Raw genomic sequence first — 15310 nt, 5'->3', positions numbered from 1 at the left:
CTGGTGCAATATGGTTCAGGGCTAGGCTAACTTTTTCCACAAAGGGTCAGATAGTAAACATTTGAAGGCTTGGAAAGTCTCAAGGCCTCCTTCACAAAATCTTCAACAGACAATCTGTAAATCAGTGGGTGTGGTTGTTTCCTAGTTTTATCTGGAAACCAGGTGGTAGACTATGCACTCCTGGTGTAGACAGAGAGAAACATTGTCTAAGGAAATCATGATGGAAGTGTGTGATGCGTGGGGAGGGAGGGGACAAATGGGAGGGGAGGTCCCCAGCGTGGGAGATGTGGGGACCGGAGGGGAGGGTTCCCAAATTGGCAGGGGCTCTTTCAAACCTCCGTAGGCGCAGACGCCGGAGCAGAGGCTAAGAGCCCTTGGGCCATGAGGCAGACTGGCGCTGGACGGATCTGCAGGTTGTTTCTAGACTCACATCCTGTCACCACCACCTTCCTCCTCATAGACTTGCCTGATTTGTTCTTCAGAATAAAGGCACTGTGAGGGATCTGGTCACACATTCCCCAGATGCCTTCTAGAATGTTCTTAGCATGTGCAATGCTTGGCAGGAGTGCACAGGCTACGAATTTCACTTCCCAGATCACCGACAAACATCAGCCCAGGCTTATTCAGTCTCGTTTTTAGTCACAAACTTCAGATGCTTTGGTTTTTGTGTTTGCATGCTGCATGACGTCAGCAGCGCGTTTCTGGCTGTTGGAAGCTTTCCCCTGGCTTGGGCCTGGCTCCTCCGTGTCTGTCTGAGCAGGAAGGTTGACCTCCCTTGTCATCTCTGCTGTGTGCGTGGTGCTGGCTTCGGGGCCACTGTGATCAGAGTGGGTCTTCTCCACCGTGGCTAAACGCACACCCACATCAGGGGCCAGGAGGCCCACGGAGCCTGTTTGATCTCAGGGGAAAGCAGGCCCAGGCTGGCATCCTGACATTTGGAAATAGTGAATACAATTACCCATCTGTGGACCAAAAGGGTTTCTCTCCTTTAAGGGAACTGAAGGTATTTTGCCCGTGGTAGAGTTGCTCTCCGAGAGGCCCCTTCTGAACTGATTGGTGTGGAGAATTCTCCACCAGATTTAATTCAAAAAAGAATGAGACCAGGCAGGGGAGGAGGGCCCTGCCTGCAGCTCCTCTTCCTCTGAAGCTGACCTTTGATCTGACAGGCTGGAGGCAGGCTATTGGGGGCTGTCATGGCCCTTATCCTGTGCTCAGAGCCTTGCAGACCTCTGCTCGTCTCCCTCTCCCCTCCGCTCTGAGAAGACAAAAGAACATGGGTCTATATCATATTTGATGAATGAGCTGGTGCACTCAGATGCTGTGCGATTGTCCAAGGTCCCACAGCAGAACCAGGATGTGACTCCGCTTTCCTGACTTCAATTCTTTTCCCACAGAGCCTGGAGAAAATGTCCATGTTGACATCTGACTCTCAGGCTTGCTGAAGAGGTAATTAGTTAGGATAAGGTCAGTCTGGAGTGGGCCCTGAACCCAGCGACTGGTGTCCTCAATGGAGAGACGGGCCAATACAAAGAGAAGATAATGTAAAGACAGAGGAAATGGCTGGGAAGCAGGGAACACCTGACCCTACTCAGAGCAGATCTGCCCTCAGGCCCTCAGAAGGAAGCTAGACTTGCCCATACCCTGGGTCCATATTCAGGGTCCCGACCCCCAGAACTATGAGAGAACAAGTTTCTGCATTTAAGGACCCCTGGCCATTTGGGGCTTCCTACAGAAAGGAATATATCCTGGCAAAACAAACCATACTTCTTGAGAAAAGTAATTTTTTGAGATGTGTTTTACTGTCTGTGTCTCATGAATATTACAGGAGAGATGGCTAACTGTTCCCCATTGTACTTCTTCCTTCCGTTTACTAATAGAAATACCCTCCCTGATTTTAACAGCCAGAGACTACATTTCCCAGCCTCCCTTGCAGCCAGGCATGGCCATGTGACTGTGTTCTCGCCAATGGAAAGGGAAGGTGTTTCATTCAGCCATGTTTTCCCAATGAAGACTGCATGCCTTTCATGTTCTCTTGGGACATGACAGGCCATGGAGGGTCGCCTTCCATGGTGGAAGTGCTCAGTGAGGGAGGGAAGGAGCCTGAGCTCTGAGGTGTCTCATGAGCAGGACTCCAGGCCCGATTGGCTGCCTCTCACCTGGACTGTTCTGAGCTAGAGAAAGAAGCTTCTGTCTTGTTTGAGGAACTTGGGTATAAAAGCTGTTTGTGTTGGTTGGGTTGGGAGGATGAATGCGGAGGTGAGCTCACAGACTAGCTGATGAACTGCCTTTTACAATGGCCTTACTGAGGCAAAATCGACATCTTTAAGTGTACAGTTTGCTGAGTTCAGACATATGCCTGAGAACTCATCACCATTTTCCCCTTCGAAGCCCGAACTCTTTGACAGTACATTTGAAAGCTGCCAGAGGAGACTAGCCTTGTGCCGTGGAGGGCCAAAGCTAGCACATCCTCAGAGATTGGGAACCCTCCCTTCCTCATGGCTCCCCACATGAGGGTGTTTTGTGGACCTAGACTTTTCTCTTCTCCATCTGCTAACACAAGTTACCCTTGTAACAGCTCTGAACTTAGCAAACTAGCAAAGGCTAGAGGAGTGTGGCTTTTGCTGTATCTGGTACAGTTGGCAGAAGGCTCTAGAGACACGATACCTCATTCTTCTTGTCCTGACTAAAGGAAAGGTTACAGAGCATTGTATTCATACCCTTGGGCTTCTGCCCCCATTATGTGTTCATCTGTCAAGCACTGTTCAGGGTTCAAACAGTTAACAAGTTATCCTTATATGGTCGTGGATGCTGGCAGGAGACAAGAGATACCCGGATCAGAGACAGAGGACAGTGTCTAACCCATAGAACCAGCACCACCCAGGATGATACAAGGCATTGTGTGGTTCTCCGAGCTGTGAGTGCACAGGGTGACGTGGCACGGGTAGAGGAAGCCGACACACGCAGCTAGTTGCATTCCAGACAAAGAACCCTGAGCTGACATCTTGTAGAATGTGCAGTGAGTTTGCCTCTTCTTTGTTCTGGAAAGAACTATTATCTCTATCTTCAAGATTGAAAGCCAGCCTGCCCCTGCTTCTGAAAGAGGACTGTCCCTCTACCAACTTCACATGACAAGGCAGGCTGGTTGATGGCATGTTGGCTCCTCACTTTCAGGCAGCCAAGTTTGTTTCCCAACCATCTACTGTGGGAGGTGGAGTCAGAGAACAGGTTGAAACCTCTTATCCTAGAGAAGGAATTGGAATCAGGGACCCCGTGCAGAGCTGCTAGGGAGTTCTCCTTCCTCAGCACTACATATAAACGTATCCGGAACCTGTCAGGAAACGGGGGCTTGTGAACGGGGCAGCTGCAGGACAGTTCCCAAAGTAGGACTGAGGAAACCATCAAGATGGACAGTGCCATGCATTCTTGTCTGACTTGAAGCAGGGCCTGGTAGGGAAGCTCTGGAAGGGACCACCTGGTGTGAGCCATGTCCATCCCTCTGCAGAGGTGTGCAGGTGAACCGGAGGGGAGAAGGAGCCTGGGGTTTCCTGTCCTCTCTTGTTTCTCCCTAATATCTTCCGATAGCTGGAAACAACTGGGAGCCTGAGGACAAAGTGACAGTCAGGCAACAGGGCCCCCTTCTGGCTTCAAAGCAATGTGGTAGAGCTAAGGAGTATGTCCAGAGAGCCAGAGAAGTGCACACAGCCCCGTGCTGGAAGGCTTCATACCTAGAGGCAAAAGGAGTAGGTACCCCAGAGGGGACCGGCCTCACAACTGGGCTCTAGGTATGAGTGAGAAGGCTTAAGGCCAGTGAGAGGGTGGACAGGGAGTTGTGAAGCCCTTAGGAACTGAAGGATGAGTTGGCAACCACTAGGTACACAAGACAGGGTGGGTGGAGGTGGACAGAAGTGGGTGGTGGCGGAGGGAGGGCAGGGCAAGATTAGGGATGCGTGAGGCTACTATTCTAAGAAGAGAAAAGAAGCCCATGAAGAGGCAGGAGGTGGGAGAAGACAGACATACTTAGTGTCTGGAATGACTTTTTACCTGAGGTAGGATGAGGTATCCAGGTGGGCTGGAGCTCCGGAACAAAAAGGAGGTAATCTAAGAGGCTTCCTCTAGGTCTCACTAGGTAGCACCAGCTGGGCTTGAACTCCTGTGTCAGCCGCAGATGAAAATCTCCTGCTGAGGATGAGACCTGTGTCTTACTCCCCCAGCCCGTTAACCAGTGCTCAAAGTGTCCACCTCCCTATAGTGGGCCATTTCCACCCAACCTGAACGAACGGAACCTACCATCTCCCAAAGCCGAGAAGAAGGATTTCAGCCAAAGGGAAAGCTGGAGCAAATTGTGCTGACCAAATGAACTCTCATCCTTGGTTACATATTCTCTCTCTCTCTCTCTCTCTCTCTCCTTCCTGGAATCCCATTGTGATAACCCAACCACCAGCCTAGCACTGGGCCCCATAGGGCGCCATATTGGTAGGCCTTCCCAGAGTCCCAAGGTTTGAAGGAACTCCCCACGCCCTGACCAGGCTGCTCGAGCAAGCTCGGTGAAGAACCAGTAAGAACTCAAGAGTTGCCAGCTGAGATTTAGAGGGCTGGGCACAGGGCCTGGAAACCTGAATTCCTAGGACAGTTTGAAAGTGGCTCTAGTAGTCAGATTGGGAAAATCTGGTCCTACATCTTTTTATGGGGGTGTGGGGGAGGCTATGCACCCCGGGACAGCTAGGTTCAGCGCTACATCCTGCACCCTTCCCACACACCCCTGCAGCTCTCCTAAACACAGGATTAACTTTATGTGCTACAGAAAACAAGGAGGAAAACTATTATTCTTCTGATGAACAGGGCAGTTGTCCAACTGGCCACACTTGAGTTATATCGCCTGAATATTAAACTCAGATTTCTTTTTTCTCCTTTGTTTTATTGGATTGTATGGAGCTATGTGAAAAGAGGAAGGTGGGGATGGAAAGGGAAGATTGTGGGCCAGGGGCCATTTGTACCACTTGGAGAGGCTAATAACACTGCTTCCAGAATATTCTGGTCAAACACAAGGAGCCTTTCGCTGAAGGAAAGTGGTTTTGCTTCCAGAATATGGGTTCCTACTTTATGACAAGCCAGGGCTTCTCTGGTCCCTGCTTGAAAGTGGGTTCCTGGCACACGGTGGTCACATACCAGCTTCCTTCCCACCAGGCTCAGCCGCCTTCCCCGCGAATCCTCAGAAGACCGGCCAACATCAGTCCACAGGCACTTATGGTCCCTGACGCTCTTAAAAACGTGGCACTCAGTAAGTAACCCACAGCCTGAGCAGGCATTGTGTTTTGATCTACCACAGAGTTTTCTAGATGCTCTTTTTCTGTTCTAAAGTGTGGGCATCTTGGTGCCCAAGAGCAGACTCTAGTAAGAAGCTTCTGCCTCTGCCTCTGTCTCTGTCTCTGTCTCTGTCTCTGTCTCTCTCTCCCCACCCCTACTTGCTTGGGATACAGCTCAGCTTCTGGCATGGTCAACACATGAGCTTTGGGGACATCACAGACTTACAGTGCAGTAGCCCTGGCTCTACTGCTCGACCCTTCACCACCATCCTGAAGCTTCTTCAGGAAGCTTCCTTCCTTCCTTCCTTCCTTCCTTCCTTCCTTCCTTCCTTTTCTCCTTTTCTCCCTCCTGCTTTCCACCTCCCTCCTTCCCTTTTTCCTTTCTCTTTGATGGCACTCAGGGTTTGAACTTAGGGCCCTGTACTTGTTGGGCAGGTCCTATACTACTTGAACCATGCCCCACACTGTCCTCTTTCTTTTTCCCCTTACTTGTGTCTGGGCATTTCCCCTTTAGAATTCCCGGAGAGAACTTGTGGTGTTGTGCTACTGCTCTCTCTGCTTCCATGCATATACTCATCTCCAACTAGATCTCTCAGTTTCTGTCTTTCTCATCTAGTCTATTTGGTGTAATCTTGCAAAACAAGTCTTTAATAAACATCCACTTGAAGTTGTGACGCTATGGTGCAAAGATTTCAATGGCTTCCTACTCCTGTGCTATCAGATCTCAACTGTGTGTGTGTGTGTGTGTTTGTGTGTGTGTGTGTGTGTGTGTGTGTGTGTGTGTTTAACATTTTCAAGCTCATGTATTATGTCTTTTGTTTTGAAATATGGACCACCCTTGGGTGGACAAAGTTGGAGATTATGTGATAGTACTACTCACACTACTAAGAGTAACACTCTGTGTTGTAGTTTGAGTATGAAACGTCCTCTCTGGGCTCATGTGTTGGACTTTGGATGCCCAGCTGTGACACTGTTGTGTCGGAGTAGGTCCTTCAGTGTGTGTCCTTACATTACCTCCATGTCTCTCTGTCTCTATCGCTGTCTCTCTGTCTCTCTCTGTCTCTGTCTGTCTATCTGTCTGTCTGTCTCTGCTGATGTTCATCCTGAGGTGAGTGGACTCCTCCTCCATGTGTTTCTACCTCCATGATGTTCTGCCTCACCACAAGTTCAGGATCAACAGAGCCAAGGACTGTGGACAGAAATTTCTGGAATTGTGCACTGAAACATACAGGTGTTTTGGTCACAGCTAGGAGGAAGGTAGCTAAGACAGTGATCGGGACTTGATGGTGAGTCAACAACAGGAAGGCTATTGACAGCTCTGTGATCTCTACCCGCAGCCTTAGACCCGTCTTCCAGGCAAAGGGATGGTGCCTTAAGCAGGGCAGGGGGCCAGCTGAAGACAGTGTAGTTGGTAAGTAGCTGGTCTCTCGCTTGGTCCACCATCCTGTCCACTGATGGACCAGGTGGCTCACCTGGGTGACGCTGCTTCTTCAGGGACACCTGCTGGTGAGCGGCACTGGCAGATCCGTGGAACAGGAGCTGCCAAATCTTTAGGGAGCCTCGGCCCTCTCTCTGTGCAGGGGTTTGTGGTGCACACTTTTGTCCTCCCTCTGAGCATGTGAGAACCAGTCTTCAAGGACAATCAGACTTGGCTTCCTGCCTTTTTTCCATATAATCTTTAATAAACTAGAAATATCTTTCTAAGCACTGTAGACCTCTGGCTTAGACAAAGAAAGCTGGAATTGTTTAAGAGAACATTAATTTCCTTTGAGCCAGAGTTATGGGCCGTCGCGAACTTCTTAATGAATGGCCATAGTGCCTTTTTTGAAGTGTTTATGGACTTGCCAACACAGACGTGAAGGTTCCCCTCAATGCGAGAGCTGTCCTTTCTGGAAGCTAGGGTATTTGGGGAGATGGAAGCCTGGTGCTCTGTCATTTCTTTACAGGACTTCTGGGCCACGATTTACTGATCTTTCCTTCTTATTGTCCCCTGATGTCTTAGTCTGTTAATCGATGAGTTCGGGGGAACTTAAAGTTTTAAAGACTCAAACACTACTTTGTACAAGACGCAGTCAAGTTTAGACTCTGGTATACGTTTCAGTTTCTCTTCCTTTGGACAGGACAAGTGGAGAAAACATTTGTGGAGAACCCCAAGAGCCTAGTTCAGACTCGATGTGAATGCACTGGGTGGTGTTAGACAAGGCACAGTTTCTCCCGAGCCTCAATTTCTTGATGAGAATTAAGCTGTTGATTCTCAGCATGTCTGACATTCTGTAAGTTAAATGTCCTTGCCCCCGGCTTTGCAGTTCCACAGAGTTTGGGAGGGAGCTGACAATGGACCCTGAGGTATCCCCGGAATGCTCTGAATTGAACTGGGACAAGGACCCTGCTGGGAATTTTCCCATCGCCCCCTTCTCCAGGGAGGAAGGTAAAGAATGTTTTGCAAGAGAAATGATTCGACTTTTACATCCTGATTTTACAGAACTTCTTAGCTGCATTCTTTTGTTTTTTTTTTTTCACTGCGAAAATCATTTTGTGAGAAAATACAAACCAGTGCAATTGTACTGAACTCTCATAAGATGAAATGTTAATAAAATGGATGTTTGACCAATAAAATACCCAATTCTAAATTAAATGGGCCTGAAGGGAATTCTGCTTTGGAGCAAACTCCATGGGAAACAGGATGAAATAGAAAATAATATATACTATATGAATTTCCCGAGAAATAAAACTATATTACTTAAAACATCTTGGACTTTATTCCTAGAGGGGATAAAGCCAATTGGCCAGAGATGTGGCTCTAAGCACAGGTTTCTTGGGTTCAAACCCCAGCTTTTCTAGTTCTTGTCTGCTGGCCTTGGGAAAGTATGCTAAGTCTCGTCTGCTAGCTTGGGAGTGCTTCTGAATATTGGTGTGGAAATTGGTGCTGAAATCAGAGTTTTCCCAGTGGTGTTGTGTCAAGACTGAGCTAAGGCTTCAAGGCAATGCATAGCGCAAGCATTTCTGTTGACGGCCATTAATGGAAAGCCACAGACCTGAAAGGGAAGCAGAAACGGAGAGCTTCTACATTCAGGTCCCTAGTTGGGGCACAAGTTTGCACCTCCATCTTAGTAAGAGCACATTTAGGGCCTTGAATTAATAAGGATTTTCCCAAGGCCAATCGCTGGTCTACAGTGGAAAGCAAGGCATGCTGGGTTTGTCCTGAGTGACCCACAGAGTCCAGGGCCCCTGGGTGCTTGTGGAACAGCAAAGCCACATTATCCAGAAGGCTCAGAGAGAAACATTCATCTTCTGATAGCCAACAGAAACCGCCTTTCAGCAAGCATAGATGGAAGAAGAATTTTTGGTAATGGTTGTGAGGCACTCTGAAAGAAAGAGCTCTAAAGTTCACTGGCCTTGAGAAATAAAACAATTATATCTTGAAATGTTAGAATAGTTTTGATGGAATTTAGAGAATGCAAGAATAATGCAGAGAAACATCCAAATGTGAGGTGCTGCTAAATGTGCCCTCTGAGGCAGAGTCTTAGCAGTGGATAATCTATTTGAGAAGTAAGGTTGGAAACCTAAGACTCTGTAATGGGCTGCACTGTCCAGCTGTCCCATTCAGAACAAACCAGAAGCCACATTGCCTTGAAGATAGTAGCTGACTGTCTTCGGTTTGAGGGGGTTTTTGTGTTTTTGTTTTTGTTTTTTTTTAGAAACTGTCCCTAACTGATGAGAACTATGGTCAGTCTCTTCTCAGAGATAACTAATAACTACTCAATGATTTGTCAGCCATGGGGCTTTAAACTCAGGGCCTGGACACTGTCCCTGAGCTTTTTTGCTCAAGGCTAAGCACTCTACCACTTTGAGCCACCGCACCACTTCCAGTTTTCTGGTGGTTAAGTGGAAAGGAGTATCACAGACTTTCCTGCCCAGGCTGGTTTCGAACCATGGTCCTCAGATCTCAATCTCCTGACTAGCTAGGATTACAGGCGTGAGCCACAGGCGCCCAGCTGTAAAGGCCCTGTCTTCTATCTCAGTTGTGCCTGTAGGATTTTAATTTATTGAGGTGATTGAGGTACAACACAGAGAGGCCATGCCATTGATTTTTCTTATTTATTGTTTCTCAGGAGCAAGGGTCTACCATGCATGTTAGCCTTTTGTTGCTAGAACAAAGTACCCGAGACCATCAACTTAAAAAGAGGAAAAGTTTTGCTCGTGACTTTAAAGATTTCGGTCTGTGTTCAATTGGGTATGTGTCAAGCCAGCACATCTTGGCCGTAGTATGTGGCACAGGCCACTCTCTCTCCACACCTGAAAGACAAAAAAAGAGGAAGGCCAGGGTTCCAGGACCCCCTCAAGAGCATGCACAGCCGCCGCTAGGCTACATCTGTTAAAGACTCCACCATTTCCCACTGGCACAAACTTTCCCACACTTACCCAAACAAAGGCAATATAGGGCCACATGGGGAGGCAACGGGCACAGGCAAATGCAGCATCTTGCTGTGTGTTCTGTAGGAAAGTGAGGCAGGGAAACAGCTCAGGACTGGTTAGTTTGAATCACCCCTGCAGGCCTTGGAGCTTGGGGACTGACCCTAGGTTTGGGGACTGACCGTAGGTTCATTCGGGTTAGGGAAACTTTGGTGGGTTTGTCAATGAGGGGGAGGTGCTTCAGAATGGGTCTCTTGATCTCTAGGGAGAGTCATTTGCCCGTGACTGATGGATGCCAAATGGGCAAGTACAGAAGCTGGGAGAATACAGAGCTCTGTTTGTCCCAGGTGATGGCCCTGCCCCCGTACTCTTAGCCCGTTGGATTTGGCTGAGGTCTTTTCTGGGACTAGATTGCAGTTCGACTTCTCCCCCTGCCCAGTTCCATTTGTTTTCCTCCTTCTCAGGGAGTGAGCCTGCGGGCACTTCCTGTATGCAAATCTACATCTGAGAGTTTATTGGGGGAGAGCCTATCCTGCAACCATAGTCACTAAAGAAGTTAGCATGGCAACTTATTTGGCTGTTGGTGATAGACTACCACAGACTAGGTGCCACTGGGGAGACTGTGAAGTTCAAGATTAAGGCGAAAAGATTGACTGTCATGCACAGCCATTTGGGCAGGTCCTTCCATGGTGGGAGGGGCATGAGATGGCTCTGTGAGGCACCACTGCCACGCATGCATTCTCTGCCTGTGACCTGACCACTGCTCCAGAGGCTCTGCCTTTGTCACCATGCTCTGGCGGTTAGATTACAGCACATGAACTTTGGGGAGATATAAACACACAGACCACAGAAAGATACTCCAAATAACGTAAAGGAGTGGGAAAGGGGGAGGTAAAGGTACTAATTACTACAGTGGAAAATAAACCTGGATGCTGGTGGCTCATACCTATAATTCTAGCTACTCGGGAGGCTGAAATCCGAGGACTGTGGCTCAAAGTCAGCCCGGGTTGAAAAGTCTGTGAGACTCGTATCTCCAACTGACCATCCAAAAGCCAGAAATGGAGCCGTGGCTCAAGTAAGAGACCTCCAGCCTTGAGTGAAAAGGCTAAGGGACATGCACCTGGACCTGGAGTATGGCACAAAAGGAACAGAAAAGGGAAAGAGAGGAAGGGCAAGAAGAAGGGAGAGGAAGAGAAGAGAAAGGCAAGGCAGGGCAAAAGGTAAGGCAAAGCCCTCCACTGGGCCCATTTAACAGCTTCCCATTACTGCAACAAAATGCCTGAGATACTTATAAAGCAACAAGGTTATTCGAGCTCGCAACCTCAGACCGTTTGGTCCTGGTCAGCTGGCCCTTTGGTTCTGGAGTACACGGAGGGGTCAAACGTCCCCGCAGAACCCCTGGTGGAGGAAGCTCCCACATCGTGGTGGCAGCCGGGCAGACTGGAAGAGGCCAGAGCTGGAGGGCACGCCCCCAGTGACCTGACTTCCTCCCATGAGGCTCCACCTCCTAAGGGTTCCAACACCTCCCAGCAGGGCCTCTAGCACTGCTTATTCAGAGATCACGTCTCCATAACACATGGGCCTTTGGGGCCATCTCAGAACCAGACCAGAGCCAAGCAATTTTGCAGTAGGGGGTGGGGTTGGGCTTGGGGATAGCCTTCTCTCCTCCTGGATGTCTAAGTATCCAGGGGTCTGAAGGCCCCTCACACATCCACCAGCTGCCCTGTGGTCCTACCTTGGGCTCTCAGCCTAGAACATGGTCCTGATGTCCACTGGGCCCCTACAGTGTGAATTAAATGGTGTATCCCTCAACTAGATTGTGGGCCTGGTCCTGGGGCCTGGCTGCAGCTGCTTTAGGAAATGGCATCCATGCAGGGGACCCACAGCCTCTGCTGTTACCCTTGCCAGGCCCAGGTGTACAGCCCAGGCCCTTCCTTTGCCCTCTGCAGCATGGCGCAAGACTTCCTCTCTTGCATTGAACGTGGAGCTCTCCTTCAGCCTCTCTGGCCTCATGTCCTCATCTGGAAAACAGGGTCATCATGGTCGCCACCTTTGGAGCTGCTTTGGTCTATGACTGAGGTGAGCCAGCTTCTCAGGGCTGAGGTATCTGCACCCAGTGTCCCTGTGGAGAGAGCAGTGGAGGGAGGCGCGGAGGTGGGGGTGGGCACAGGGGCAAGTCTGCTCAGCGTCCTGGTGATCGTAAGAGGAAAAGGAGAGCACAGGGTGTCTCTCACGCAGAGGAAACGGTAGCACGCCCGGGCAGATGCGCCGGCCGGGAGCTTATAACAGCAGCACAGGGCATTCTGTCCGGACCCTTCAACGGCCTGTGTTATGAGTTAGCGGATGTTGTTTTGAAGACTAGGGAGAAGCTGAATAATTGATTTTGAAATATTTGGATTGTGGAACATGATAGGAAACAGTTCCGTTTTTCATGTCCCTTCCTTTCCCCCATCACAACCAGAAGCCCCCTGCAAACCCCAGGAGACCCAGAAAGAAGAGGGGGCCACTCCCTCGAGCGGCTCCCGCGGGGGACGGGGAAGCCCAGCCCGCTCACTCGGGGAGAGAACGGATTCTAGGAAATGGATTTTTCCACCAGTGGCAAAATGGAGCTGGTGTGGTGATTTTCACAAGGATTATAGCAGCGTGCCTTGCCAAACTTCTGGTAAATGCCGATGGTCAGAAGTCACTTAACTAGGGTTGCTTAAATATTTTCAGGGAACTTGAAATGTTTTAAAACAATGTGAAGTCCTTGAACAAAATCACTTGTCAGCAAGTCTTTTTTTTTTAATTCATAGGTTTTGTTGTTTGGGGCCATTTTAGGTTGTTAGAAAAATGGAAAGTACAGAGAGCGAGCCATGTCCTCCTCCACCTCCAGACTCCTTTATGAACAAGATCTTGTGTTGGTGGCTGCATTTGTTACCGTTTGAGTCAATCTTGTTACTTTATTATAACAGTTTGTATCAGGGCTTACTCTCTGTATAGTATCTTTTTGTGTTGTTGTGTTTGTTTGCTTGGCAGTACTGGGGTTTGAACTCAGATCCTTGCACTTTCCAGGCAGGTGCTCTGCTACATGAGCCATGCCCCTAGTCCTCGCGCTGCAGTCCACAGACTTGTATATATGTCTGATGCTGTGTATCCTCTATTGTTGTCCCCTCTAGAATGCTGCCCTGAACATCCTTGTGTTCCGCCTCATCACCCTTGTTCCTGTCCCCTCTGTTTTTCATGTCTTTGGGGACAAGCCAGCAATAGGAGGATACACAATAAACGTAAAACAAAACCAGTCAGCACCTGTGAATGGCACTGGACGAGTACCAGGTAAAAATACCTTGGAATGCATTAATAGCTAAATTGTTTCCATTGACACCTACAGTTTGAAAATAACATTTATGCATGCATTTATTTATTTGTTATATAGTACTGGGTTTGAACTCAGGGCCTCATGTTTGCCAGGCGAGCTAGAGTCTGACCACTAGCCCTTTATTCATTCATTCATTCATTTTGTGCTGGTTATGTTTGAGAAAGGGTGTCTTCCTGCCCAGGTGTGGGATTCGCCTATTTTAGGGTTCCATTGTTGCTAGGATGTCAGACACAAGCAATCACACTCAGCATCTTTCTGAGGAGATAGCGCCTCATGGTGGACTTTCCTGCACAGGCTAACCCGAAACCTTGATCTACCCAATCACAGCCTCCCGAATAACTGAGAATAACAGATTAGGGATTAAGAAGGAGTCTTACAAACTTTTCTGTATGGGCTGGCCTCGAACTGTGATTCTCCCCCATCTCAGCCTTCCTAGTAGCTGGTATTACAAGGATGAGCCACCAGCCCCTGGCTTAAACTTTTATTTCTTAAAAAATTTACATCTAGCCGGGCGCTGGTGGCTCACGCCTGTAATCCTAGCTACTCAGGAGGCTGAGATCTGAGAATCGCGGTTCAAAGCCAGCCCGGGCAGGAGAGACCGTGAGACTCCTATCTCCAATAAACCACCAGAAAACCGGAAGTGGCGCTGTAGCTCAAGTGGTAGAGCGCTCGCCTTGAGCTGAAGAGCTGAGGGACAGCGCCCAGGCCCAGAGTTCAAGCCCCACGACCGACAAAAAAAAAAAAAAAAAAAAAAAAAAATTTACATCTTGTAACTACATATTACTACATCTTACAAAGGATGCTGGTTTTTATTTTCTGATTCTTCTCTTCCTGAGGAGAGGAGAAAAGGAATTTTATCTCTTTATTACAGTGGCCATATTTTCGTAGCTTCCTTGGCGGTCCTCCTTTTCCTCTGTGCATGCGCAGTGATTCACTCAGTTTTCTTCTCAGAGCTCAGCTTGTCTTACGACTCTACCACCCCATCTTGAGGGCAAACGTGTTCCTGCTCATTTGAGCTAAGTCCGTCACTCCTGGGTTCAAGCCCAGCCTCTTTGGAAGCACCATTCAGGGCTCTCAGGCTGCTCACCTTCCCATTCAAATCTTCTCCCACCTCCTGGGGCAGGTGTAACTTCTGGGCTTCTGTGGGAATGTCAGAATGGAGACTCATCTCCAATTAACCACCAAAAACCGGGCAGCGGACTGTGGCTCAAGAGGTAGAGCATAAACCTTGGACCAAAAAAGCTGAGGAAAAGTGCCCTGGGCCTGAGTTCAAGCCCCAGTTCAATCTCTCTCTCTCTCTCTCTCTCTCACACACACACACACACACACACACACACACAGAGGGAAGGGGAGGGACCCCTTGACAGTAGCACCCCGGAGATCATGGCCTGGCAGAGAGCACAGTGGAGCAGGTGAGCGCGTCAGGCCGGGTCTTCCCTCGGCCCTGCAGACAGCACTGGGGGAACAGTAGGAGAGGCATCTTTCAAGCCGGCCCTCAGAGCTGGAGTCCTTATCTGAAGGGTTCTGCTCCTGCCCTCCTGTCTCCCTGCCAAGGTAAGCACCGGGCAGCCTCAGTCACCAGCGGCCCACAATTCTTTACGACTTACGGACGCATAAACATTTGCAGAAAAGAAAACCCTCGGGCGGCACCAGTGTCTCCGTGAGCTGGTTGCCAATATAAATTTTTATAGTCCATAGCCCATAGATTGGGCACAGATTGAATGAGGAATGAGCGCCAAGATACAGCAGCAACCCAAAGGCTGATTCCCAAGTATGGCTGCCAGTTTCTGGCATGAACAGCTGGGAGGTGACGGAAGCCCTGGGGAAGAGGCTGTGGCCAGAGATGGAGGAGGAGGAGGACATGAGCTGGGTTTGGACTCTCAGTGCTCCAGCAATGGCACCTAGCAGGGCAGTGAGTGTTGTTCAGCAGGGCGGTGCACAAGCTCCCACGTTGGACATGGTGGAGTCTCCATCGTGCAGTTCTGGACAGGGCAAGAGTCTCACGGGCTTTGAGCTGCTCTACCCAGTTCTCAGCCTCCTGAGTAGCTGCAGGTGCAGGTGTAACCATCCAGTGCCCGGCTAATTTACAGAAATTTGCAACCAACAGTGAAAAAAAAAAAACAAAAAACAACCCCATGAGGTGTAAGTTTGACAAAGATAAAGTTGGGAGAAGTAGGAAAGTGAGCGGAAAACATTTCCCTCTCCCCACACAGGGAGCGGAAGTGAAGACTCACAA

The sequence above is a fragment of the Dipodomys spectabilis genome, unplaced genomic scaffold (assembly GCF_019054845.1).
Source record: "Dipodomys spectabilis isolate Male_0828 unplaced genomic scaffold, ASM1905484v1 ptg000532l, whole genome shotgun sequence".
NCBI classification, from domain to species: Eukaryota; Metazoa; Chordata; class Mammalia; order Rodentia; family Heteromyidae; genus Dipodomys; species Dipodomys spectabilis.
The sequence above is the reverse complement of the archived record's forward strand: the minus strand, read 5'-3'. Positions refer to the sequence as shown.